The 25395-nt window shown below is 45.5% G+C and overlaps 1 protein-coding gene across 3 annotated transcripts in view; it reads left to right on the top strand.

The window, feature by feature from the left end:
* The window catches only part of PIK3AP1 (phosphoinositide-3-kinase adaptor protein 1), a 1287206-nt gene that overhangs the window by 1120302 nt on the left and 141509 nt on the right, over positions 1-25395 (top strand). Inside the window, exon 15 of one of the 3 annotated variants that reach the window (XR_011268600.1) lies at positions 22590-22669. The exons of the other annotated variants lie outside the window; for them this stretch is intronic. The gene's annotated coding sequence lies outside the window, so the exon portion shown is untranslated. The remainder of the gene's footprint in view (positions 1-22589; positions 22670-25395) is intronic. 3 annotated transcript variants of the gene reach the window in all.

Raw genomic sequence — 25395 nt, 5'->3', positions numbered from 1 at the left:
TCCTCCAACTCTCTGCGGGTGAGCTGTTTCTCCAAACAGACATTTGCGGACAGAACTTTATCCTCTGCAGGTGCCTCCCTCAGGAACAGTCTCCCTGCCTCTCTCCATCTTGAGCTGGACCTCCTCAAGTTCCGGAAACTCCTCAAGACCTTCCTCTTCTGTTCCTCTTTCTCTCTCCCCCTCCACTGCTAACATCCTTTCTCCTCTCTCCTACTTCCCTCCACCTTTATCCTCCCCAACTCTGCTCAGTTTCGCTGATTGGTCGCCTGGTGCACCTCCAGAGCCTCACAAGTCTCAGGCTCCCTCGCCAGTCCTACACCTGCCTCTGGGCCTCTGCACTCTGTCTCGCACTTCTGCACTCAGAATACGTTCCATGTGAGGGACAACCTCTCTGCACGTAACACAGACCCATGATGGACTGGGCGACTCCCCCCCCCCCCCTCCCTCGCACTTCCTGTCTGCGCACTTGCACAACCTTGAATGCACTAGGCCTAGCAAGATCGTTTGTCCTGTCCGCCCTTTGTCTCCCCTCCCTAGCTTGGTTGCACCTGAAACACTTGTGCATAGGCGCATTATTGATGATGACCTATCGTCAATCAATCTGAATGTCACCAGGCCCAGTACGGTAATTTTTTGCTCTTTATGTCCTTTTCCCTCTTCTTCCCCCTCCTTCTCTCCACAATCTTTGTCATGCACTTGTATTATCTGACAAGTCGTTAGGCCTAGTATGGCAGCTTATTGATTATATGCTCTTTCCTTCTCCCCCCACATCCCTTCCCTTCTCTTCTCTCCTGTCATGCACTTGCAATAGTAGAAATGCCTCAGGCCTAGTATGCTAGTTAGTTTTGTTAGATCATTTGGAAACTTCATAGCCTAAGAATGACTACTGTATTCCCTTGTTGCCTTCCCACCTTGAAGCGCTTTGAAGCACTTCACTTGTGTATAAGTGCTTTATAAATATACAATTACAAAGGAGGGAGACCACGATGAACACTGGAAGCGAGAACTTGTGCTTGTGAAGATCCTGATAAAAGTGGAACTTTGGTATTTGTTTGTTACTACATGCCTGCTACAATAAGAGACTGTTATTGGAAAAGAGACTTTGGCAGAAGGCGCTGATACCTATGCTTTGAACCGTATCCTCGTGGCAGAGAAGCCAGAGTGTGTGCGAAGCTACAACGTGCCGCCTTGCCCAGTGCTGAAAACGTGGTGAAGGGAAGCCAACTGCTCAACCGTCTTGACATATTATTTCTTGAACACTTTTCTTTGTGCATACACAATTGTCCCACACCCTTTTGTATTTAGAAGTAAGGATTGGCAATAGGTTTATTAGTATAGGCTCTTTTATTTGACAGTGACTCGACTAGGACTGCATTATTATTATTTGATGGTCATAGCTTGCTCCCATCCTTAGAGTTAGGTTAGATAGGCATTGAACCAGCCCATTGAAGTTTAATAAACACCCTTGAACTGTGATCACTTGTGTCTGTCTTCATTGTTTGATACCACGCCTTCCTTACACCCCCTAATAACCCTAATATAGAAACACACAACTTCAAGGTCCCAGCCAACACAAAGGTTCAAATACTGTATAAGGAGGCACTCCTTAGGTGTTCTACTCACTGTTCAATGAAGAATCTCCCCAGACCATCTGATCTTCTTGGCTATTGATGTTTCCTTTAAACCTTGGATTCTTCCTGTTTGGCTGAATATCTTTCTGCAGACCTTGATCTCTGAAAAGCTTTCTTCACAACATAATGTTGTTTGTAGCACTTAGAATCTTCTTCCGGTTCTTGGAAATCAGCGTTTCTCCCCCTTCGTTCTGGGTCCTTTTCAGGCAGTCAATATGAATGTGCCCTCCTTCTATGACCACTTCTGCCTGGGTCACTGATGGAAAACCTTTGGCTCTGGCTTTCCAGTTCCCCCCAAAACTTGAGATGGGCTGTTCTGCCCTCTTGGTCAGCTTTCCTTCTCTAGGGCTTAGCAGCTTGTCACCTCTCCTTACAGACTTTTCAGGTGTGCATTGCCTTCCTCCAGGCAGCAGTCCTTCCAGTACTTCTCTGTGTAGCAATCCCTCCTTGTAATCAGTAGACTCAACATGCGCTTGACGCATATCGCATCATTGTCTTGTATGTGGTAATTTCGTGAAGGCTCTGGTTTTCTAGTTACGTTTGGAACTGAGTACAGGGCACGTAAATGCCAATAGGGTGCAGTCGGTGAGCATCTGAGGCTTGCGAGTCAGCTGGCACTTTGCTCATATCTCCCTGTCTCAAAGGAAGAATATTATTGTGTCTGGGAATCTCTGAGAACGTGGGACCCACTCTATAGCTCCCTTGGACAGGAGCGATAGCGCCTCTAGTTTAAGCACATGAAGATGTTTTGCCAGTTTATCGGCATGCAGAGTAGTTGGTGGCCTTTGTACAAATTCCAGGGCGTGACCATGGGCTACCATGGACAGCATCCAGTTGATTGATAGTGTTCACCTCCATTGATGTTCAAATGAAGACAGGTGCCCACCCACTGGGCTACCAGAGCGGAAGGGTGCAGCTGAGAGGTAGTCAAGCTTGCTTGCTTGATTGGCCCTTGTGTTGAGAAGTGCCATGCAGGGTTGAGATCAAGCTTCACACTTCTTACCTCAGGCGTACAGATAAAATACCCCCACATGAAGCAGGAAGTGTGGGTTATTTGGGTGATGTCAGAGGAGGTAGATGACCAAGAGACCGTTGAGACAGTATGAATGGGAGCGCTATGTTCATTAGTAGTTTCTGCTGTATTTTGAGAAGCTGTATGGCTTAGAGAAAAAGGACTGCAAGGGCAATGTTATTGCAGACTGCTGTGGGACATGGCTGAGGCCCCCTCCCTACGCATGCATTCATCCTAGATGAGGCAATAAACGCCTGTTACCGCTGAAAATGTAGAGAATGAGGCCTCTCGTACACAAAGACTTTCCACCATGAGGCAATCTTGCAGATAAGGCCTTTCATGTATGAGTCATATCTCCTATGAAGTCGCAGATAACACAATACATTTTGTTGAATTCCTGTCATAGGCAAGTCTTTGTTATGAATAGAGGGCTTGTACACTAGACTAAGTCTGTCATACACTAGGCATCTCTTGGGTTAAGCTCTACTGGACGAAACCCCTCACAGAAATCCCTCAAGTTTGTTAAAGACAAGTTTCTGTCATAGAATTGGCCTCCTATTCAATTGCTTTTGTATAGGCCTGGTTCTTTGATGAAGCTGTCGTAGACAAAGGTCTCATTGGTAAACCAGACCTTTAATAGAGGAAGTTGTTGTAGACAAGCTTGCAGTAAATCATACCTTTATTAAATGGGCTGTGTTAGACTAAGCCTATCATAGATGATGCTTTGCCATACAGTGGGCTTCTTATTGATGATGTCCATTTGTATAATAAACATACTCATATATGACGCTCCCCTGAGTGAAGGCTCCCTCATAGACGAAGTCAACTCATAGACATGCTTTTTTATTGAACTGGGGAGCGGGGCGATCACCCCAGGCCCCCAAGAGGTTCCAGATGAGGCGGAGACATAAGAGTGTGTTGTAGGTGTTTGCAGAGGTTATAGGGGGCGGGGTGTAACAGTACAAGAGTGCATTAGGAGCACAGCATTTGAAGTGTAGGCGCAGATCGCGCAGGTAGTGAAACGCCATCTTAGAAAATAGCAGGCCTTTTGAAATCGAGGCCTAGCTCCGCGCTGCAGCAAGCGCATTAGGCATGAGGTCATGAGGGGGCTGAGAGCTCTTGGCAAGAAGTTATCCCACGAGAAGGAGGGCATGGGCCGCCGACCTTCACAAATCTAAATCCTAAGCCCCCGTCCCAAGACCCCTGCATTCCAGTGTACCTGCCAGCCCCATACAACCGAGCATAAATCTGTTAGTGTACTAATTTATCAGAAGAGTCACAGCAGAAAGGAGAGTTGACCATGCCTGCGAGGTGCCAGTGGGGGGAAGTAACAAATCTAAGCCTGCGGTCGGGAGACCTGGAACTGTGCTGACGCATCCGGGATCGAGCACAGGTTCGTAAGTTATTGTGACCTCGAAAGTATCCTCTGCGCCCATGTCTGCAGTACCAGGAGCACATTAGGCCAGAGATAGGAGTGAAATGATTTGTTCCTATAATTGCCAATTAGGAGCTGTGAGACTGATGACGTACAGAGAAGAACCCCACCTGAGAGAAGACAGCAGAGGCTGGGACCAATGTTCTGGCATCCCATATGGAGCAGACCACCTATATATAGGGTCGCGCCAACCAGCTACCTGGATTTGTAAGACCTACTGTCTTGTTTGGATTTTCCAGTACGCTCTGTGTTAGCAGAGTTCTTTGCTGGCATGTATTTTTTACTTGGTGTAATTAAACCTTGTGTTCTTTGCAAAAGGCGTGCTAAGTGTTTTTCCCTAGCAGGTTTTTTTTTTTATAAGCGTGTGCGTTGGAGATCTGCCAGACAATTGACAAGGCTCTGTTGTAGACTGGCTTGTCATAGCCTAGGTACTCTTATAGACCTGCTGCCTTGTAGACTAGGTTCCTTAGTAGACAAGCATGTTGTTGACAAGCACTTTCCAAACTTGAAGCTATTGTAGACAAGCCTTTCGTATTGTCAAGTCTCTCTTGTTTACGAGGCTCTGTCTAGACGAGACAAGCATTTCTCGTTGACAATCTTTTTTTCAGATGAGGCTCTCTCGTAGACAAACCTTTCTCATTGACAAGCCCTTCACATTGATGAGGCTGTGTCCTAGATGAAGAACTCTCATAGATGAGGCTTTCTCGTAGACTAGGCTCTTGTACACAAGGTTCTCTTGATGACGTGCCACAAATAGAAGAGGTTCCCCGGAGTCGAGGCTCCCTCGTATATAAATTCCACTCATGGACAAGCTTCTTTATTGACAAGGCTCTGTTGTAGACTGGCCTGTCATAGCTTAGGTCCTCTCAGAGACCAGGCTCCCTCGTAGACGAGGCTTCTTAGTAGACAAACCTGTTGTTGACAAGCATTTTCCATACTCAAGGCTATTTTAGACAAGCATTTCTTATCGACGAGGCTCTCTCGTTTACAAGGCTCTCTCTAGATGAGACAATCACTTATTGTTGGCAAGCTTTTTTTTAAATGAGGCTCTCTCATAGAGAAACCTTTCTCATAGATGAGTCTTTCTCATAGACAAGCCTTTCTTGTTAACGAGGCTCTGTTGTAGACAAGGCACTCTCGTAGATGAGGCTCTCTCATAGACTAGGATCTCATGAATGAGGTTCTCTTGTTGGCAAGCCACTCATAGACAAGGCTCCCTGGCAGACAAAACTTCCTTGTAGATAAGTCTTTATCCGTGATTAGACTCTCTCGTTGATGGAGCACTCTCTTGGATGAGCCTCTCTCAAAGACAAGGCTCTCTAATAGACAAACCTTTTTCCTGTTGATGAGGATCTCGCGAACAAGCCTTTCTCATAGATTAGCGTTTCTCATAGACGAGACACGCTTTTCGACGTGGCACTCTCGTAGATGAGGCACTCTTGTAGATGATGCTCTCTCATTGATGAGTCCCTCTTATAGACGAGACTTCCTTGTAGAGTAGGCTCTGATTGATGAGGCTCTTTGGTTGAACAGCCTCTTGTATACAAGGCTTCCTCTTAGACAATGCTCTCTTGTTAACAAGCCTCTCATAGGGGGGGTGCTGTTGCGCAATGTGAGAGGTAAGACGTATTTGTCGGCAGCTTCCTATAAACCGCAATCATCCTGGTTATTATCCTGTTTCTGCCTCTCATCCGGTAATAATCCTGCTGTTTACTGAAGCGGCACCCAACGGGGAACAGAACGGTGCAAACCCTGCCGAAATCGGGGGCTGGAAACCTCCTTTGCATGCCGCGGCTGTTGGCCAGCACAGACCGCCATTTTTGGTGCCAGCCTGCAGGACCGCGCGAGGGACGGCACGTTAGGACGCAAGGGGCCTTCTCCTGTGGTGGATTGGGTGGCACGTACAACCCGTGTTGGGAATTCGACCATCGAGCAACAAAGCCCGGCACCCCAGAGAGTTCACCAACTGTGGCGGCCATGAGAACAACCGACCCAACGGGGGAGTGCACCCACCGGGCCGCTGCTGGAGGGAAGTGGCGGCGACTCGATCGGGCCACACACTGCATTGGAACTCGCGGCTCACCGGGACCTGAGTACTATATTCTCCTGGGGGAAGATTTGGTCCTGTGAGCAACAGTAAGTGAAGATCTTCCCTTAACATGCATGGGTGAATTTCGGCAGCGGAAAGCCTATGCTACGTGGACCATACACCAATGTGCGGATGAACTGGGGCGTCTAGGGCAGTGATACGTTCAGAAACCAAGAGTGCGAACAAAACCAACTTCACTGCTACATCTGTTCTATGCAACTCACAGATTGAAGCCCTTACCCTGGAGCTGCAGTAAGACCGAGAGGCCCCCAACAGCATCCTTTAACAGACCCTCATGCACCACGTCAGTCACAAGGGCACTGGAAGGTGCTGGATTGACAACGGCGTGGAACCGGTGGTTGGTTGTGGGCGGGGAAGCTACGCCAGGCTGGTAAGAACCGCTATTGAGCTCCAGTGGGGTGCCCATTTGGGTCATACTGTTTTGTCAAGTGGGAGGGGGGTCCGGGTCCGCAGGGAAGCCTCACTCATACTTTGCTGCACTACGCATGGACAACCCTCTGAAACTGGTGGCTTACAGCACACAATCAATACATGGGCACACTGAAACAAGAAGATAGTGCGGGCTGCGAGAATTTTCTGGGACAGTGAGTCCAACCAAAGCCAACTCCACACCCATACTTGTCTCATGCAAACAACAGGAAGTGCCCCCCTCGTTTGGGGGTGCTGGGCAGCCACAGGATCTGTGGCAACTGACTCCTGATCAGAGCAAGAATAGCGTGGAACAGGCCCCACCTCCCGACACCCCACCAAGGCTACAAAACTCCCCAAACAAGACTCTCGTAGAGGAGACTCTTTTGCAGACAAGCCCTTTTCATTGATGGGCCTCTCTTGTTAATGAGACTTTCTCATTGATGAACCTTTCTTCTTGAGGAGGCTCTCTCGTAGACGAGAGACTCTCATAGGTGAGTCTCTCGTACATGAGGCACTCTCGTAGACAAGGCTCCCTCATAGATGAGGCTCTCTCATAGACGATGGTCTCCTTGACGAGGCAAGCCTCTCAGACAAGGCTTTCTCTTATATGCGGCTCTCTCATTGACAAGCCTTTCTCTTAAATAAGCTTTTCTTGTAGGCAAGCCTTTCTCATAGGCTGCCCTTTCTCATTGGCTAGCTTCTCTCATAGATGATACCCAATCATAGACTAGCCTCTCATTTGGACCAGGCACTCCCATAGATAAGGTCTTCTTAATTAGGCTTACTTTGGGAAAATGTAAACCACTTTTATATCCATTCACTTCAGAATACATTTTAAATAAAATGAAAGGCAGATCAAACAAATGTCACTTCAATCAGAGGCTCTATAAGCACTATGTAGATTGGGTGTGCAAACCCCTTCGAACAAAGACTGTCAAATGAGCTAAAATCGAATTGTAGAAGCTCCAAAACAAATTGGAAAGTACAGAGAGTAATACAGAGTGTTTCATGTGTTGGATTCCCTGCTACAGTCTGTATTTCTGTTCTATTGCTGCAACGTGCCTTGAAAATACTGAAAACACTGTCTCGGACAAGGAGCGTCATGGAGTGAGATGAAGTGTTTCAGGTGTTGGATTCCCTCCTATAGGCTGTCTTTCTGTTCTATTGTGATGCCATGCCTGGAAAAGACTGAAAACCTTGTCTCAGACACGCATCGTCGCAGAGTGAGACTGAGTGTTTTGTGATTTTGATTCCCTGCTACAGTCTGTCTTGCCAGGCACGTCGCACTATCAGTGCGACGTGCCTGGAAAAGACTAAAAACACTGTCTCAAATGTGCAGCGTCGCAGAGTCAGATGGAGTGTTTTGTGTGTTCGATTCCTTGCTACAGTCTGTCTTTCTGTTCTATTGCTGTAACTTGCCTGGAAAAGTCTGAAAACACTGTCTCAGAAGCGCAATGTTGCAGAATCAGATTGAGTGTTTTGTTTGTTCTCAGTGGGCAGTTAGGAAGGCAATTAGGCTTGCTTGCTCCTGATGGTCCACTTCTGACTGGTAACTCTACTAGGGCACATCTCTGAACTCCCGAATATTTGAGCATCTGACAGCATTAATTAATAGGGTGAGTGTTAAAGGAAAGACATCAAAGTAAAGAATATTGCTACTTTTGCTTTGATTTGATTATGCCCGGAAATCATTAGAGAGATCTTGCAACCTACTGCAAACTACCTCCTGTTCTTATCCTTTCTCATAGATGTCGGGGCGAGAGGGGGATGAGGGATTGATGCCCCCGCAGACTAGACACCAAACAAAACGTTCAGAAGAGGACGAGTGTTCTATGAGCACGAAAAAAAAGTGGAAAACAGATTTGACCCGAGTTCCTCCCACCCAATTGATTAAGAGCCGGGCAAATAGGGTGGAACCCCAACTGGTCTTACAAGACGCTAGGTTGTGGAAAGAAGACAAAACTGAGGGTTTGGAATGTGGTGGTCTGGCCAAAATAATGAAAAGAAAGAATTCGCCCGTTAGAGCAGCATCATGTTTGATTCCTGTTTAAAAAAAAAAAATCAACGAGGACTGACCGAACATAAGCTTTTACTACGAGACTTTAGGAGGAAAACAACATTAGACTTAGCAGACGCAAACAATTTAGAAGTAAACCACCAAGCGATTGAGACATGAGGTACACATAAATCTAATACCATCCAACAGTTTGGATCTCCTCCGGCCATTAATCTTCCTGGTGAAACTCAGACGTTCTTGCACTTATGTATGGAGACTAAGGTCACTAGCATAGAAAACGTTCCACCAGTCTGTACGATGAAAAAGGACCCCAATGAGAGACTTGAGCAGGTAGCAAATATTTCGAAGGGATTGTGTCCTCCGACGTATTCCTTATCTTAGATAGAAATCCTTCAGCTTTGCTGGCCTCGGAAAATTTTTTCGCCAGAGGGCGCTGCGCGTCGATGATCGCCGAGTCGATGACCCTCGACGGCCTCCGTGCCGACGTCGACGTCATCCTGCCTATAAAGGCCGCGCGCAGCGTCCGTTGCTCAGTTCCGTTTTTCCGCGCTTCGTTGTGCCTCGGAACACCGTTGCTCAGTTCTCGTCAAGATAACGTATATAATAACTACTATTTACCTCGATATCGATGGCATCCTCCTCCGACCCGACGACCCCTCGGTCCGGTTTCAAAAAGTGCCGAGACTGCGGGAAGAAAATGTCGTTGACGGACCCTCACAGGGTCTGTTTGTGGTGTCTGGGAATCACGCACCAGAGTTCGGAGTGTGAGGAATGCCTTTCCATGACGGCGAAAGCCTTGAAGGAGCGTAGGGGGAAGCTCGAGAGAGGTAGGTCAACTTTAACTTCCTCGAAAGCTTCTTCGGTAGAGTCGAGACGTTCGTCTCCTCACCATAAAAAACACTCTCGATCTAGATCACGAAGTGGCTCCCACCACTCGTCGACATCGAGACACTCGAAGAAGAGACGTAGGAGATCCCCTTCGTCATCTTCGTCGAGTTCTCCTGAGAGAGTTCATTGCCCCACAAAACGCAGCTCGCAAGCTGAGTGGGAGGAATTCAGGAAAAAGATGCTAAGCGTCTTCGAGAAAGCGGCCTCGTCCCCCTCGAAGACAGCTGAGGGTGATACCCCGGGTAAAAAACCCAAAAAATCTAAACGCCGCGAGTCGCAGTACCCGGCGGAAAAGTCAACCCGAAAGCGCCTCGAGCCATCGGGAGATAAAGCATCATCGACGCCATCGTCGAAAACTCCTTCGAAACAGAGGTCGGCGCCATCGACGCCGTTGTCGAAGGATTCATCGGCGCATCAGTCGATCGAGTCGACGCCGACGTCGACGCCGATATCGACGCCGGTGAAGGAAATAACCACGGCTACTCCACAGCCAACGGTTAGACAAAAGACCTCCGACTCGACGCCGAGAACGTCGACGTCGTTCTCGAGCAGGACTCCGATCCTTTCGAGTTCTTCGAGGCCTAGTACACATTTCTCGACGCTTTTCACGGCGCCTTCGAGTACTTTCACGTCGGTGTCGACGACATCGACGTTTTCAAGGCCTGTGATGATGGCTCCTTCTGCATTGGAAATGGGGTTTATACCATTCCAAAAACCAATGTATCCCCCTTTAACCTCGATTTTTGAGGAAAGGGAGGATTCAGACCAAGATATTGATTTACAGAGGACCACATCACCAGAGCCAGAGACTTTCGCCTCTGAGGAAGGAAGATTAAAAAATCTTCAGGATGCACTTCAGGAAGCTAGTGGCTTGGACACTTCTCCTGAAGCAGAATTTATCAAACCAGACCCAGGAGAACATGCGGAGACTCCATATAGAGCTCTGATGTCTAGAATCATAGAATTTATGGGTTGGTCTGCACCTTCTCCTGCCTTTCAGCAGGATGACCTCACTGACATACTGGACAAGGGCCCACAGGAGGATCCTGTGGTTCCATTTCACTCTGCTCTACAGAGAAGGATTTTGACAAACTGGGAAACGCCAGAAATTATCCCGGCAGTAAATAAAAAACTGTCAACAAAATACAGGGTGGCTAGTTCTGACCCTGAATATTTGTCAAAACACCCTACTCCTGAGAGCTTGGTTGTACAGGCTGCAACCTCATCAGGCAGCACATCTGCATACCCCACTGCTCCGCAGGATAGGGATGACAAAAAGTATGATGCCATGGCTAAGAAGGTTTTTTCTGCCTGTAGCATGGCGTTAAAGTCTATTAACGCGACCTGTACGCTCGCTAGGTTCAGCCACACCCTTTGGGAGTGCGCTTCATCAGCGGCTGACTGCCTCCAAGAAGGAGAGGAAAGGGACGCATTTTTAAACATCATCAGGGATGGTAAAGATGCGATGTGCGAGACCCTACAAACTGGCCTAGATTCTGCTGACAGTATCAGCAGGGCCATGGCGGCAAGTACCACAATCCGCAGGCATGCGTGGTTGAGGAAGTCTGGTTTTGCCTCTGACGTGCAGACCAGGCTTTTGAATATGCCCTTTGACGGTTCTACCCTCTTTGGAAAGAAGGCGGATGACAGTTTGGAGAAACTGCAAACGTCCAAGGCAGCAGCCAAGTCATTGGGAGCTGCTATCCGTCAGAATACCTTTCGTCCTTCGGGATCATCGTGGAGAGGACGGTCCTTTCGTTACTATTCCTCATATGGAAGGGGCAGGGGACGACCGGCTCAAAGAGGCCAAGGAAGATTTACCCGTGGTGGACGGGGTAGGGGAAAGAAAGCCGCACCCGCAGGAGCAGGAGCCACTTTACCTTCGGCAACTGCATCAGCCGCTTCAAAACCACTCTGAGGTCTCCCCTCACAGAACACCAGTAGGGGGCAGGTTAACTCACCATCTGACGGAATGGCAGGCTATTACGTCAGATGCTTGGGCTCTGGAGACAGTGGCCCAAGGTTACTGCCTGCCCTTCCTACATATCCCTCAGAGTCATCCACCGGGGAACAACCCTTTGAAGCTTCCAGATCCGCTCCTCTTGCAGGAGGTTTTAGACCTGCTAGAGAAAGGTGCCATAGAACTGGTACCTGTAGCGGAAAGGAACAAGGGTTGGTACTCCCCCTACTTCATAATACCGAAGAAGGACGGAGGACTGAGACCCATCTTAGACTTACGGGAATTGAACAAATTCCTCCGAAAGGACAAGTTCAAGATGGTGACTCTCTCTCAGATCCTTCAGGCCCTCCAGCTTCAGGACTGGTTGGTATCTCTAGACCTCCAGGACGCTTATTTCCATGTGCCGATCCATCCCAGGCACAGGAGATACCTGAGGTTCGCAATTGGCAGCTCTCATTATCAATTTCGAGTTCTGCCATTTGGGCTAACCTCCGCCCCGAGGGTCTTTACCAAGCTAATGTCGGTTGTGGCTGCAAGTCTAAGGAGGGAAGGGATTCATGTCTACCCTTACCTAGACGATTGGTTGATCAGAGCTGTATCTTCGGAACAGGCTCAGAGACAACTAGATTATGTTTGCCACTTCCTTCACAAGCTGGGCTTCTCCCTCAATTTAAAGAAGTCACAGATGATACCATCACAGAGACTCCAATTCATTGGAGCAGTCCTGGACACTTCCCTGGGAAAAGCCTTGCCACCAGAGGTGAGGGCTCGAGATATTCTGCAGATGGTCATCAGATTTCAGAATGCCCAATATCTCCCAGCCTACGACTTTCTGAGGTTGCTAGGCCTCATGGCATCCTGCATATTCCTCGTGCCGGAGGCTCGCCTGAGAATGAGATCCCTCCAGTGGGCACTGAGAACTCAGTGGTCACAGTTCTCAGGAAGGATGACAGATCTCCTTCGGATCCCGGTCAAAGTAGCCCGAGACCTTCAGTGGTGGGCCTGTCGGGAGAACATCCTGAAAGGAGAAATGTTTTGGCAACCATGGCCGGAGATAACAGTAGTCACGGATGCCTCACTCACGGGGTGGGGAGCTCACGCCAACGACTTGACCATCAGCGGTCGTTGGTCTCCATCGGAGTCCAAACTACATATCAACCTGTTGGAGCTGAGAGCCATCAGACTAGCGCTGAAGGCTTTTCTGCCGTCTGTACGGGGAAGAAACGTCCTAATAATGACGGACAATACAGTGGCCATGCACTACCTCAACAAAAGAGGAGGCGTAGGCTCACTACCACTGTGCAGAGAGGCGATGCAGCTCTGGTTTTGGGCAATTCAGGAAGGAATCTCTCTATCGGCAATTCACCTAGCCGGAGAGAAGAACTTGACAGCGGACGCTCTGAGCAGGCAGAGCACAGTCTCTCACGAGTGGGAGATAGCTCAGGAAGTCCTTCAAGAGATCTTCGCCCTTTGGGGAACCCCTCAAGTGGATCTGTTCGCCACCAGTATCAACAGGAAGTGCGACAGATTTTGCTCAAGGGAATTTCCCCCGAGAGGAGCTCTAGGAGATGCGTTCGTAGTGGACTGGGAGTTCCCACTTCTGTACGCGTTCCCTCCGGTCCCTGTCATTCCTCAAATGATCAGGAGGTTGAGAAGGTTTCGGAAGACCATGATCCTAATTGCCCCGGATTGGGCCAGGAGAACGTGGTACCCGGACCTTCTAGACATGTCCATCTGCCCTCCAATTCGACTGCCATACAGAGAGGATCTTCTCTCGCAGAAGGAAGGTCAGGTTCTCCATCCAGCCATCAAGACCCTCAACCTTCACGCTTGGTGTCTGAAAGGTTGAGGTACAAGGATTGGGACCTTCCGGATGATGTTATGGAGGTGTTGCTTTCGGCCAGAAGGCCGGCAACTAAAACTCTATACCGCTGCCGTTGGAACAAATTTTGCAGCTGGTGCAGAGAAAAGAATATTGAACCCTTTTCTTGTGGTACACCTATGGTGTTGTCATTCTTACTTTACCTGGCTAATTCAGGCCTACAGGTTGGCACAATTAAGGGCTATCTCGCAGCGCTATCAATCTTTAAGCGCACTGCAGAGGAGCCTTCATACTTCAAAATTCCATTGGTAATACAATACCTAAAAGGATTAACTAATGTTTATCCCCCGAAACCTTTTCAAGTTCCCTTATGGGATTTAAACCTAATTTTAAACTTCCTAAAGGGTGCCCCTTTTGAACCACTACACTCTTGTTCATTGAAGCTTCTCACCCTCAAAACTGTTTTGCTAATAGCATTGACATCTGCTAGAAGGGTTAGCGAGTTGCAAGCCTTATCGTGTAAACCTCCACATACAATCTTTTACAAGGACAAAGTTGTTCTTCAGGTGAAGCCTAACTTCCTCCCGAAGGTAGTCTCGGAGTTTCACATCACTCAGAAGATTATATTACCTTCTTTCTACCCTCCTCCTCATCCGGGGAAGGAGGAAGAGAGACTGCACAGGCTGGACCCTAAGCGAGCCTTGAGCTTCTATATCAGCAGATTGGCTAAGATCAGACAAGCAGACCAACTCTTTGTAGGTTATGCAGGACATAAGTTGGGCCTTCCAATAACAAAACAAACCATCTCCAGATGGATTATTTTAGCCATTCTGGAGTGCTACAAATTGGCAGGAAAGGAGCCTCCTCAAAATCTAAGGGCTCATTCTACCAGGGGTATCGCAACATCCTCAGCCCTTCAAAGAGGGGTGCCAATTCGAGATATATGTGCGGCTGCCACATGGTCGTCCGCACATACATTTACCAAATTCTATAGCCTGGATTCCTCCTCTAGTCAAGAAACTAGATTCGGCAAGGCTGTGTTACACTCTGTCCATTCTGGAAGGGTAACATAACTTTTATTACTCCCGCCTCCAGTCACAATACCACTGCTATGGGAGTCTATCTAAGATAAGGAATACGTCGGAGGACACAATCCCTTCGAAGAACTAGTTACTCTTACCTTGTAACGTTCTTTCGATGGGATGTTCCTCCGACGTATTCCTTATCGACCCTCCCATCCATCCCCGCAGTATGACTTCCTGTGGGTTTGCAGCCTATGCTCCTTCAAGGTGATTAGTCTAATCCAAAAACATTACTGGGGACTACAAAACGGAACTGAGCAACGGACGCTGCGCGCGGCCTTTATAGGCAGGATGACGTCGACGTCGGCACGGAGGCCGTCGAGGGTCATCGACTCGGCGATCATCGACGCGCAGCGCCCTCTGGCGAAAAAATTTTCCGAGGCCAGCAAAGCTGAAGGATTTCTATCTAAGATAAGGAATACGTCGGAGGAACATCCCATCGAAAGAACGTTACAAGGTAAGAGTAACTAGTTCATCTAACCCATTGAATAATATGTTAAAACCAGCACTCGATTATCAAGGGAAATTCACAGGCACTGTGAAACGGATGTCACAAGACTTTGCCCGCCTGTCAAAAAACAGAAGCAGCAGAAAATCCATATTTGACGGGCCAAAGATTGGTGAGAGCTATAGCACAGATTAAAGAAATGCTGGGAAATGTACTGACTTTATTGTCAAAAAAAGATGACAAAAACTGTTGCCTTAACAGGAGTAAGGATACTTATACCCCCCACATTGAAGATCAACAAGTGTTAAATTATCATAGAGAGCATGGGTTGAGTATAGAGGCGCCTAATAAGGAACAAGTGGAAAATGTAAAAACTGATAACAGGGACCAAATGGACCCAGAAGCTAGAGGATCGTTGTTTTCAACTACTACCTTGGAGGTTTCATTTTTCTCTCAAAAAATGAATCAAGATCAGTGGAACCCTTTAACGGCAGCGGCTGTAAATACTCAAAACAGCTTGATGTCCATCTAACCCTTCATAAAACCATATGAATGATGAACAAGAGCTTCAACGATCAGGCCCACTGCTCATAATGATCCACTTAAAGTTAATATATGTTGAAGTGTTTATCACCTCATTTTAGGCAAGAGTAGACCAGGAGGGGGCAACCTCGACTCAAGTGAAAAAAAATTATGCAAGATGCATTGGAGGCCGAACGCTTAGAAAAAAAATTATTTTGATGTCACTGATGGGACGATATATGGGAAACAAATGGAACTCACCATTCACCTGTCTACCAGTGCTAGACTACCATAGATGAATACATTATAACTTCCAACAAACACAAAAAGAAAGCAGGTGGCCGAGGGAGATGAAAACCTGAAGGGAAAAGTAAAAGAGTTTAACTGTTTTGCGAAAATCAATGATAAGAGCCCTGTTATGGTAGGAAATAAGGAAACTTCTATGTGAGGTCAAGCATGTTGGAGAAGAAAGGTATAAAGGAAGGGACGATAAAGAGTGTTCAAGAAGTAATAACTTTGTTAAACCTGAAAAATCTAGGGGATAAAGACAGTTTGCTCCCGCCTCGTGTTGCTCCGGCTTATCCTATGTTTGAAAAAAGAAGTTTAGTTAGAGGGAAAATAATAAAAATGTTAGATAAAAATAAAAATTGTGCACTGACAAAGAAAGGAAATCTAATGCTGCAAAGAATTTTGTACGAAATATCTCAATTCCACCACCCTCAGACATGCAGGAAGGGAATGATCTGACTCCAACGAAGTCAAAGCAGTTTCGAGAAAGGACTATCAATAGGAAACGATTATCAATGATACTGCATTCTCCCAGGGAGAAAACGGTATGCAGGAGGAGGGCAAAGATCTACTAGACCTCTCAGTATACACCATGGACAAGGAGGAGGAAGTAAACATAATTTGGGGCCTATCTGACATTAATGGAAATGGGGCTATAAACGAAAGAGACAATGGTGTGTCGCCTCACCCTAAGGATGGCTATGGTGGGAGGGTGGAGAAGGAAGGAGATGGAACAAGATCAAAGATAAAAACGGTAAAGAGTGAAACCATCTTCCTAAACTTGGAGGACAAAAGAGCCCTTAATAACTTGAAATGGAATCGAGAGTTGGACATCCAAGGGAAGTCTAACAAATCAACCACCTCAAATCGTGAATCAATTCTTAAGGAAATAGTGACAGTAGGAAGACTCCTGAGAAAAAGACACTACTATTTACAGGAAGTACCGTAAATTCTTCTTGTCCCCAATTTTGACCTTTTATAAAACCAGGTAAGTGGCAATGTTGACCTACAGAGCTGAGGCATGCACATTCGCCCCATGGAAAATGTGGGCGATTTTTGGCATAATACCCATAGCAGTGATCAGGTATAAACTTGCCTTGATTTCGATCTCTGCGAGTTCTGTGTGGAAGTCCCTGTCACTATTCAGAAAGTGTATATTGACGGTGAAACCGACACCTTATCAGATTTTGGCTCTGAATAAGGACATGGGAACCAACAAACTACTTGATCAATGGGGGAGCGTATGTCAAGAAACAGTGGAATCACTGGGTACTTGTTTAGACACCATTGTAACAAATTCAGGGAAGGTTAAAAGACTAATTAGGGAAGACAACTGGATTTGGACACTGAAACTGAAAGGGGGTTATACTCTCCAATCCCAGTTGAAGAATGAAATTAAAGCTTATAACTCTGTGCCTAAGTACCTTAAGCATTTTCCTTGCGAACGGTATAGACAACAGTTTATCAGATTTCGTTTTAATATATTGGCTACAAGACAAATATTGAAGATATTTGGCAAGGTGCTGGACGCCACTTGTAGATTTTATGCTCCTAGGGGAAAGCCTGAAACAATGAAGCATTGTCTTATTTTGTACAGGATTAACTACTATGCGTACCCGCAACATTGGCAAGCTAGTTGAAAATAGATACTTGGGGGAGGCAAAAGATATATGGGCCTGGATATTGCTGGGTGAAAGCTACCCCCTTATTTTTTTAATAATCCAGTTTTTAGAAGAATGTCTAGAATTGAAGCGCTTTGGCAAGGGTGATCCTTTTAGGTTTAACCGGACAAAGTGACTCTTAATTCTTCTGAATTGGGCTTTTTCTTGGGCTAGAAGCAAAAGAAGGAAGGGGAGAAGTCTAAAAGTTGAAATCAAGGGGTAACGTGCTGTTTTCTTTTTATGGCGCTAAATTATTGGGATTTTATTGATGGTGTGGCGTTTTATTGGAAGGTAAATATGGAAGAATGTATTTATTTTCTGTGGTTTTTTTGTGTGTCTTTTTTAGAGATAAAGGTTTGTAATAGACCAAACATCTTAATAACAAAAATAAAAACATACTTATCTGTAGCTTTCAGAAGATGTGAAGGTTGAAGCTGTAGGTTTAACATTCTTGAAGAAAATGTCAAATAAAGTGAGAATGTGCAGTAAAGAATCCAAAGACAGCCTTCTGGGGGTGGAGCTAAAGGAGTCACTGTCTATTTATTAGCTGAAGGGTAATTGACCCAAAACAACAATAAGAGAACACTAAAGTGAATCCTGTTTTTTTATTTGGGTTTTCTATGAAACTGCTTAATGTTAATCAGTATTCCCAGCCTGACAATGGGAAATATTGTAACAGCATGTGAATTATTAAACATCCATTGATGGAGAAGAGACTCCAAAATGACAAATAGGAATGCATCCTTAAAGTTGGTTGATCAAATAGTTATTAAAAAGTTAATTAAGATCAGTAGCAGAAGTTCATGAAGCTTAACAATCATATTTTAAGTTTATTGTACGTGGAAAGTTAAAGATGATAAAAAAATATTTAGTTCAAAAGAACCCAAGAACTTTAGTTTACCCTAATGATGCTTTATTGTTACAAGGCAAACCAGGATGGAAGCAGCCGCATATGCTATAGCAGGTCTCCACTGTGATGATGACTCGCGCACACATGGAAGCGGTGTGGCTTGTCCTGCCTCTGCCCCCGATCTGCTATCAGAACTGTGGGCGATTCATTTGATGTCAGGCTGGTTGCAGAGGCGGCCTGGCACGTACCTGGATGAGGGCCACGTTGACATGCCCTAGAAACATTATGACCTGGCATGTTCTCTGCCTGCTTTTCTCTGATGGTATATTTTTTTGTCTGCTGTGCAAGGGGGCACCAGCCTCAAATTAATGTCCACTGTTGGTAGGCTTTACACTCTGATTGTATACTTCTTGGTACTTCTCTAATATAATAGGAGTTTTATCACTGTCGCCAACGTCAATGTTTGATAGTTTATTTTACTAATTTGATATCCCAGCATCCTTTGTACATTTCTGAAGTACTTTTGGGAGAGTAAAGCCTTTAACACGAAGCATCTTGCGGGCAGTGTTTGAGAATGCCCTATTTCCCTTTTTGCCACCCTCCTTATTGTTACATCATAGCTATTTAGTTCAGTCAGGGGGTAGAAGATGAAAAAGGGGGTGCAGTAGAAGATAAAAGAAACTGAGCAAAGTCATACTACATAAGCACTTGGTGCTACTTTAATCATGATTCAAGTAGAACATCGAAGCAGATTTCTAAGCAACAGCTAGTGCTTTGTGAGAAGACCAAATGTAACGCAGTTATTATTACTGCCATATCTGCTGTCACAAAAGTATGCATCGCTCATAATATGTTTCATGAAAGATCAAATGTAGATTTGGAGAATGTGTAAGTAAGACTAGTAATATCTCACTGCAGGGACGTCATTTGGGGTCGCCAGGGGCCACAGCTTTGACCCCTGAGGTCTCCCTTGCTACCCCTGTGGTCTCCCTTGCTACCCCTAAAAGAAATAAGGTGTAAGGTCCTGGGCTGTGGCCGGTGCCATGTGGCTCTTTGTTTCTGGAGTGGCTGGCTTTCTTGTTCAGACCCCTTAAAAAACAGGGTGCACAAAAGCAGTGACACTAAATAAGAAAGAATAGGAATAACAAATAATTTGTCTTTCTGGAATTCTGTACAATAATTACTAGACTCATTAAAGGTTTATTTCAGGCAGACTTCAGGGAGTGAGTCACTGATTTAGTTTGTTCTTAAACACCTCAACTCAACCTTCTATTCTTCTGAGGTCGATAAATGAGTACCAACACAGGTTGGATGATATTGTATGTATATTTGTTGTATATAAAGCGCTTATGCATAAGTGATATATAATAACACATCATTATCATTTGGCCTTGGGCGTCTGCTTGCATTCACAGTAATTTGGTAATATGGGCCTATACACACTGATATAAACGATACATATGGTGATCCATTCTTGTATGAATTGTACATCACATTATAGTGATATCGTAACCATATTATTTGTAGTGTACTTAGGAACAATGCTATGTGATGCCACTTCCTGTTTTGTCAAGGGGTGAAAGGTCATGTTCCATCGCTTCCCGTGATTTCACTTAGGGGTGGGGTCACATGACATCACTTCCTATGATGTCATCAGAGGTTAAGGGTGGTGTGATGTCACTTCCGCAACCCCTGGCATTTTGGTTATAGTTAGAGCTGTGTGCTCTTATGTTGATGAGTGTACATAACCAATGTACATGACCGGGACCGTACTTGTGAGTTGTGTTTTTGCGCAAGTGGTGAATCTGAGCCCCCATGCTTTAGAGCAGCACCCCCAGCGAGTGTGGTACTGTAGTCTCTTCGATGATGCTTCTTTACTTGTTGGGCTACCAAGTTATCCAAATGTTTGTTACAAATGAACGTTTGCAATTCTGTTTCATTTTCACCTCCACCCAGCCAGATATAGAGAAGGTGATAACTATTCTCACTAGTGAGGCATACACTGCCCATAGAAAGGAACAAAAAATGTTTGATTATAAACCACGTATAACAGAATTCTTTTTGTTTTTCCTTCGGTGTATCCTTGGGGTCATCATGTAAAGGGTAACATTGAATTAAAGGAAGATGTTATCAATCATCATGGCTCCTATCCTCTTTTAAAAAGGTTATTCCCTGATACCCAAGTGTGGTGAGCTGGAGGAAGTCGAACACCACCACACTACTGTATTAGAGGAGCAAGACATAGAGGGCAGGGTTGACTTAGCTGCTACCAGTTGGGGGGCCAGAAGGTGATTGGAGAGGACCTCCCATACCCGGCCACCCTCACAAAGAAAGACAGGGTGCTGGATGCATTCCCTAAACTCATGTTGCTGCATTCTGCTGCCACTGCTAAGGAAGACTACATAGCCCAGCAGCCCTCCGACTTGGGAGAGCCGATGAGCTTTCCTCATACATAGAGTACAGGATCAAGCACAACTACCAGGAAAGAGGTTGTACATTTCTTCCCAGGGTAACCCAGCCTATAAGTCAACTGGATGACTTCAGTTCCCGGAAAAAAACTCATATGGGGACAAAGTGTGCCATCGACCAGAACATAAAAACACTCAAGATAGGAAGACGGCGGAACGCAGCAGAGCTGCCAAACCCAATCCAGAGACTTCTGAGATGTGCTGCATGATGCAGATACTTTTAATGACACCCTAAGAGAAGCCACTATCCTGTAGCTATAACATCCCCTCAGAAGTCCTTGAGGGATTTGAAAGCCAGAGCCAAAGGTTTTGCACCACCAACTTCCTATGGAAGATTTGAGGCCCATGGCAGGAGGGTAAGGGAACATCAACTTCATGAAAAGGACCATTTAGGAGGGGCACAGGTGCAATAAGAATCCATTAAAGCCAAGGTCCAGGAGGAACATGTTGTGAATTCTGAACGCTAAGGTTCAGGAGAAAGCTATTGTGAATCCTGAAAACCATGGTCTAGAAGAGACAACCCGAGAACATGGCTTTCATGCCTCGGCGAAGGGAGGGGGCGGACATGGTCGGTAACAGCATGCCAGCCCAAGCCTCGGCGAAGCCTGTGGGCTGTTACAAGCCATGTCTGCCCGCCTGCCATGGCGGTAAAGCCATTCGCACCCCAGGGGTCATCCGGTGTGCGAATGGTTTTCAATTTTTTTCTCTCGAGATTGGCTGCCATAAGCGACGCCAGTCTCAGAAGAATAAATAAATAAATAATCCAAGGTGGGCACTGCCATAGGGAATAGGGACTAAGTCACTTTTCATGTCTAAAGTGGCTGGAGATGCAGCGGATCGCAGCATAAAGCTCCGGTCCTGCAGGTAAGTGGGCAGGGAGAGAGGGAGGGTTTAGGGAAGGGGTTGTGATTGTTTTGGGGCATGGGGTACTGGCGAGGTAACAGGGAGAGGCTGTTGCCCCCAACATAAAAAGAATGTATATTCTCCACCAGATTGGCCATTGGCCCTTCCCCGAGTGCAAATATAGAATATCAGAATGCAAAGAAACCCAATAGTTCATATTGCTTTGAGAAGCCTAAGGGCAATCTATGCAACTAAATACTTAGGAGAGGTCCTGGGAGTTCCTGGGACATGGGAACAAAGGCATAGAAGCCAAAGTAACCTCTTGATTGCGAGTACCTCCTGAAGGACTTTCCCTGAAACAGTTGTTTGTTATTGATTCTGATTAGCATGAGACTGGACATTTATAATTTAGCATCATTGAACTGTTGTGTTGGTGAAATTCTGGAACATTTGTTTATTAGCTTAAGGTAGCCCAGAAGCCAAGGACTCATTAAGATTATGCGTGAGATTTTTCTGTTGGCCATATCAATTGAACATTACTTTTCAGTCTAGGGCATCCCTGGTGGGTAGAGGATTTATTAGAGTAGGTGTTAGACATTTATTTTATACCACAAGTGGAACCTCAGGAGCACTAAAAAAGCACCATTTAGTTTAACCAATCCCAAAACATTATTCTTTGGAAGCTCTGTTTAGTTGTAGAGTTTCCCTTATTCCTCGTAGGCATTTATCAAACTTCAATCCTCAACCCTATTTAATTTTGACCTAAATAAAGATATTGTTGGAAGCATGCTTGGTGTCTACATTGTATCATTGCCTCATGTAACCCACAAATAGTGTAAGTAGTGGGATTTAAGGGCCTACTAAACATCCAACCCACAGAGCTCCAAACATGACTCCACCAGAGAGTGTATTAGAAATGTTCCAGCAAAGGGAAACAGAAGACATAATGAGGGGGAAGATTTGCCTGTTACAACCGGTCTGAAATATGTTCTTCTCTAAAGATGTGGAGCTCTCCCTGAAGAGGCAGCTGTAACATCTATAGTGTTATCACTAGTTTCCAAATGTCATCAATAGTACAACTCTGTCAAGTGATGCTTCACTGTACTCTTTCTGGACTGTGTTCTCTTTTTTTCTATTTCAGGACAAAACATCCCAGAATGCCCCTGCGAGCAACCAAGAAACCCTAACCAGAGCAAGGCGAACGGAATTGAGAACAGACAGGTAATTGACTGGGAATAGCCTTGCCAAACAGAAAGGAAACAACCAACATCAGACCTACAAACCCCAGATGGATCACAGGAGAATAGTGTGGCAACAAAAAAGAAACTGGGAGAAAGGAAAGATTGCAGGGGGACAGGAGACACACAGAAACTCACTCCAAAACAAATTGGCAACAAAACTCACTAGCACCTGAGGAAAGCAACAGGAAGAAGGAGCAGCTTGAGTGCCTGGCTGCTACCACACCATGAAAGACCTCAAACAAATCCGTACTGGAATAGAGGGTTTTTTAAAACTTCCTACCTGTGTAACCCGGCCCCTGGGGAAAACACAAACATGGATTGGTTTCTGTAGTCAAGTGAGTACTGCAGCCAATGAAAGGGGGCGGGGGAGACAGAACAAGCAGAACCAGAGTATACAAGGAGACAGAAAGAGAGGCTGGTGGGTTGCAGGGGTGTGATCATGATCTGTGAAGGTGGGCTAAGAGACCAGGCAGAGGACGATTGGAGGAGCGGTGTGCTGGAGGGTTGGTGGCAGACTTAGAGCAGAGGGTAGGTGAGGTATTTGTGAGAGAGTGGTTCCAGTTTTGTAGGTGTGTTGTGTGTTGTAATGAATCCGAGGATGTCGTCACTTATTTCCTCGCAAACACTGAAAAGAGCAGGGTAACTCTAGCCTCTGGACCAGAGTATTATAATAACATCAAGAAACAGAAAAGATATGTCCAGAGCAAAGTATATTTAGAAAAAATGTATCCAAATTTATTAAAGAAGATACAAAAATTGAAAACTGGTGAATAAATCACACAAAATTATTGTACACTAATCATTTTAACATAACAAAACAGCAGCAACAATATGCCGAAAATCGGCTAAAACTTCATCACTCATAATCAACATACCCAGTTCATTCATACGCACACAACTCATCATACCGTGGCACTCATCCAAAGAACTAAAAAACACCAAAAAACATGCTAAAAACCAATGGGGAAGAGGAATTCATAACTAATCCCCATAATAACACACATTATTGCGGTGTTTTACAAACAATAGAAATAATTCACAACCAATCTATTGTCAGGGTGGATAGAAAAAACAGATGCAAAGATCACATCCCTGTAAAAAATTTTCTCTCGACCGGTTTCGACGTGTAGTAATTGTTAACTGAACGTCTTCTTCAGGAGGTGGATGTTACCATTCTGCAAAACAAATACGCAAAAGGGACTATAAGCTACTACATGAAAAGGTCTTTGCCGACTGCTTATAACATACAATTAAAAAAGAGAAACAGGACTGCTGGCTAGCAGCCTGAATTATTCAAAACAATTTAGGAACCGCGTATACCATAATACAAATAAGCATACACGGCCCCCGCTACAACAGCTGTGTAAACCAGAGCAAAAGGGTAAGTGACTCCCAAAAGAGAACCGTGCAAGATGAGAGGGAACCTTCAGGACCATGGTGAATCGGCAACAAGAATGTGTATATATAATATAATAATATATATCTGAATCTCACTGGCAATATCTGTGTCTAAAAAAGGACTAATAGTGGACTAACCTGATGAAAACCTTACTACTGCAACAATCTATGCAGTGTAGTGTGGCCAGTCACACGAAACAATTCAGGACTGAAACATAACCTGAAACAAGAAACAAGACCAGAATGCACTAGGTCAGGTGAATGAAAAACCTAAATTCAAAGTAGAGTGTCTATAACTGAGGCAAAAGTACTAATATCTCACCTGAAGGGCGCCCCATGCAGTTTAAGATGATCCAGCAATACATGTATTTGAAAAGTGAAGAGGCAGCGCCACTTAGCCTTAGCCTTCAACGCCGTCTGCAAATCACTGCAAAAAATGGCACAAGAGCTCCATTACAATGCTAAATGGCAAGCAGTGACCCACGGCTTACCAGAATACAAGGGCACTGCATGAAATGCATCTAAAGAACACCAATAGAATGGGAGGCAGCCGACGGACAACCACACCATTCTAAGGAATCCAAAAGGTGTTTAAATATAAATATAAAGACACGAAAAGCCCAATAAATCAGATGGCACTACGAGCACAATTGAAATAAGAAGGTAAACTTAAAGGCAAATGACAGCAATCTAAGATAAACGGTGCTATATTTAAATATAAACACACGAAGTGCCAAATAAATCAATTAGAACGGCTCGTACGATTAAAATGTGATAGCGAGCTCAAAGGACAACAAACAGCAGTCTAAAGGGCGGCGCTGCAAAGTTAATTGTGCAGAAGGCTGTAGCTGAAGAGCTATTAACATTGCAGGAAGGCTGGCCACACGCTTACCTGCAAGACGGTTGTTATATAATGAAATTGTCCAGCAGAAAGAGAGACCAGATGGTAATCTCTTAGTTTCAAACTAATTGCAAATACGTCACTTATTTCCTCTTCTGACCTCTTGCCATGTTCCAAGGGGACGCCAGCCGATACCTGATTCTGACCCTGGGGGCGGCTGTATCAGGGAGGACCACATGGGGGATGCAACACTCAGGGGGATGACAATACATCATTGGAGGAAAATACAAGTCCCCCTTTTCCTTTCATGGATACTCCTTCTCTTCCTTATGCCTCAATGGAATATTGTAACCCTCTCCCTCAAACCGCTGTTATGTCTGCTTCATACAATCCCCAACATCCAACAGGGAGTGATATGTTGATAACTGAGATGAGGAAGAGGCAGGGAGCAGTACTGATTACTCCCA

Source organism: Ambystoma mexicanum, chromosome 8, assembly GCF_040938575.1.
Source record: "Ambystoma mexicanum isolate Mex_15411 chromosome 8, UKY_AmexF1_1, whole genome shotgun sequence".
Lineage (NCBI taxonomy): Eukaryota > Metazoa > Chordata > Amphibia > Caudata > Ambystomatidae > Ambystoma > Ambystoma mexicanum.
Note: the sequence above shows the minus strand (reverse complement) of the source record. Positions and strands in the feature narration are given on the sequence as shown.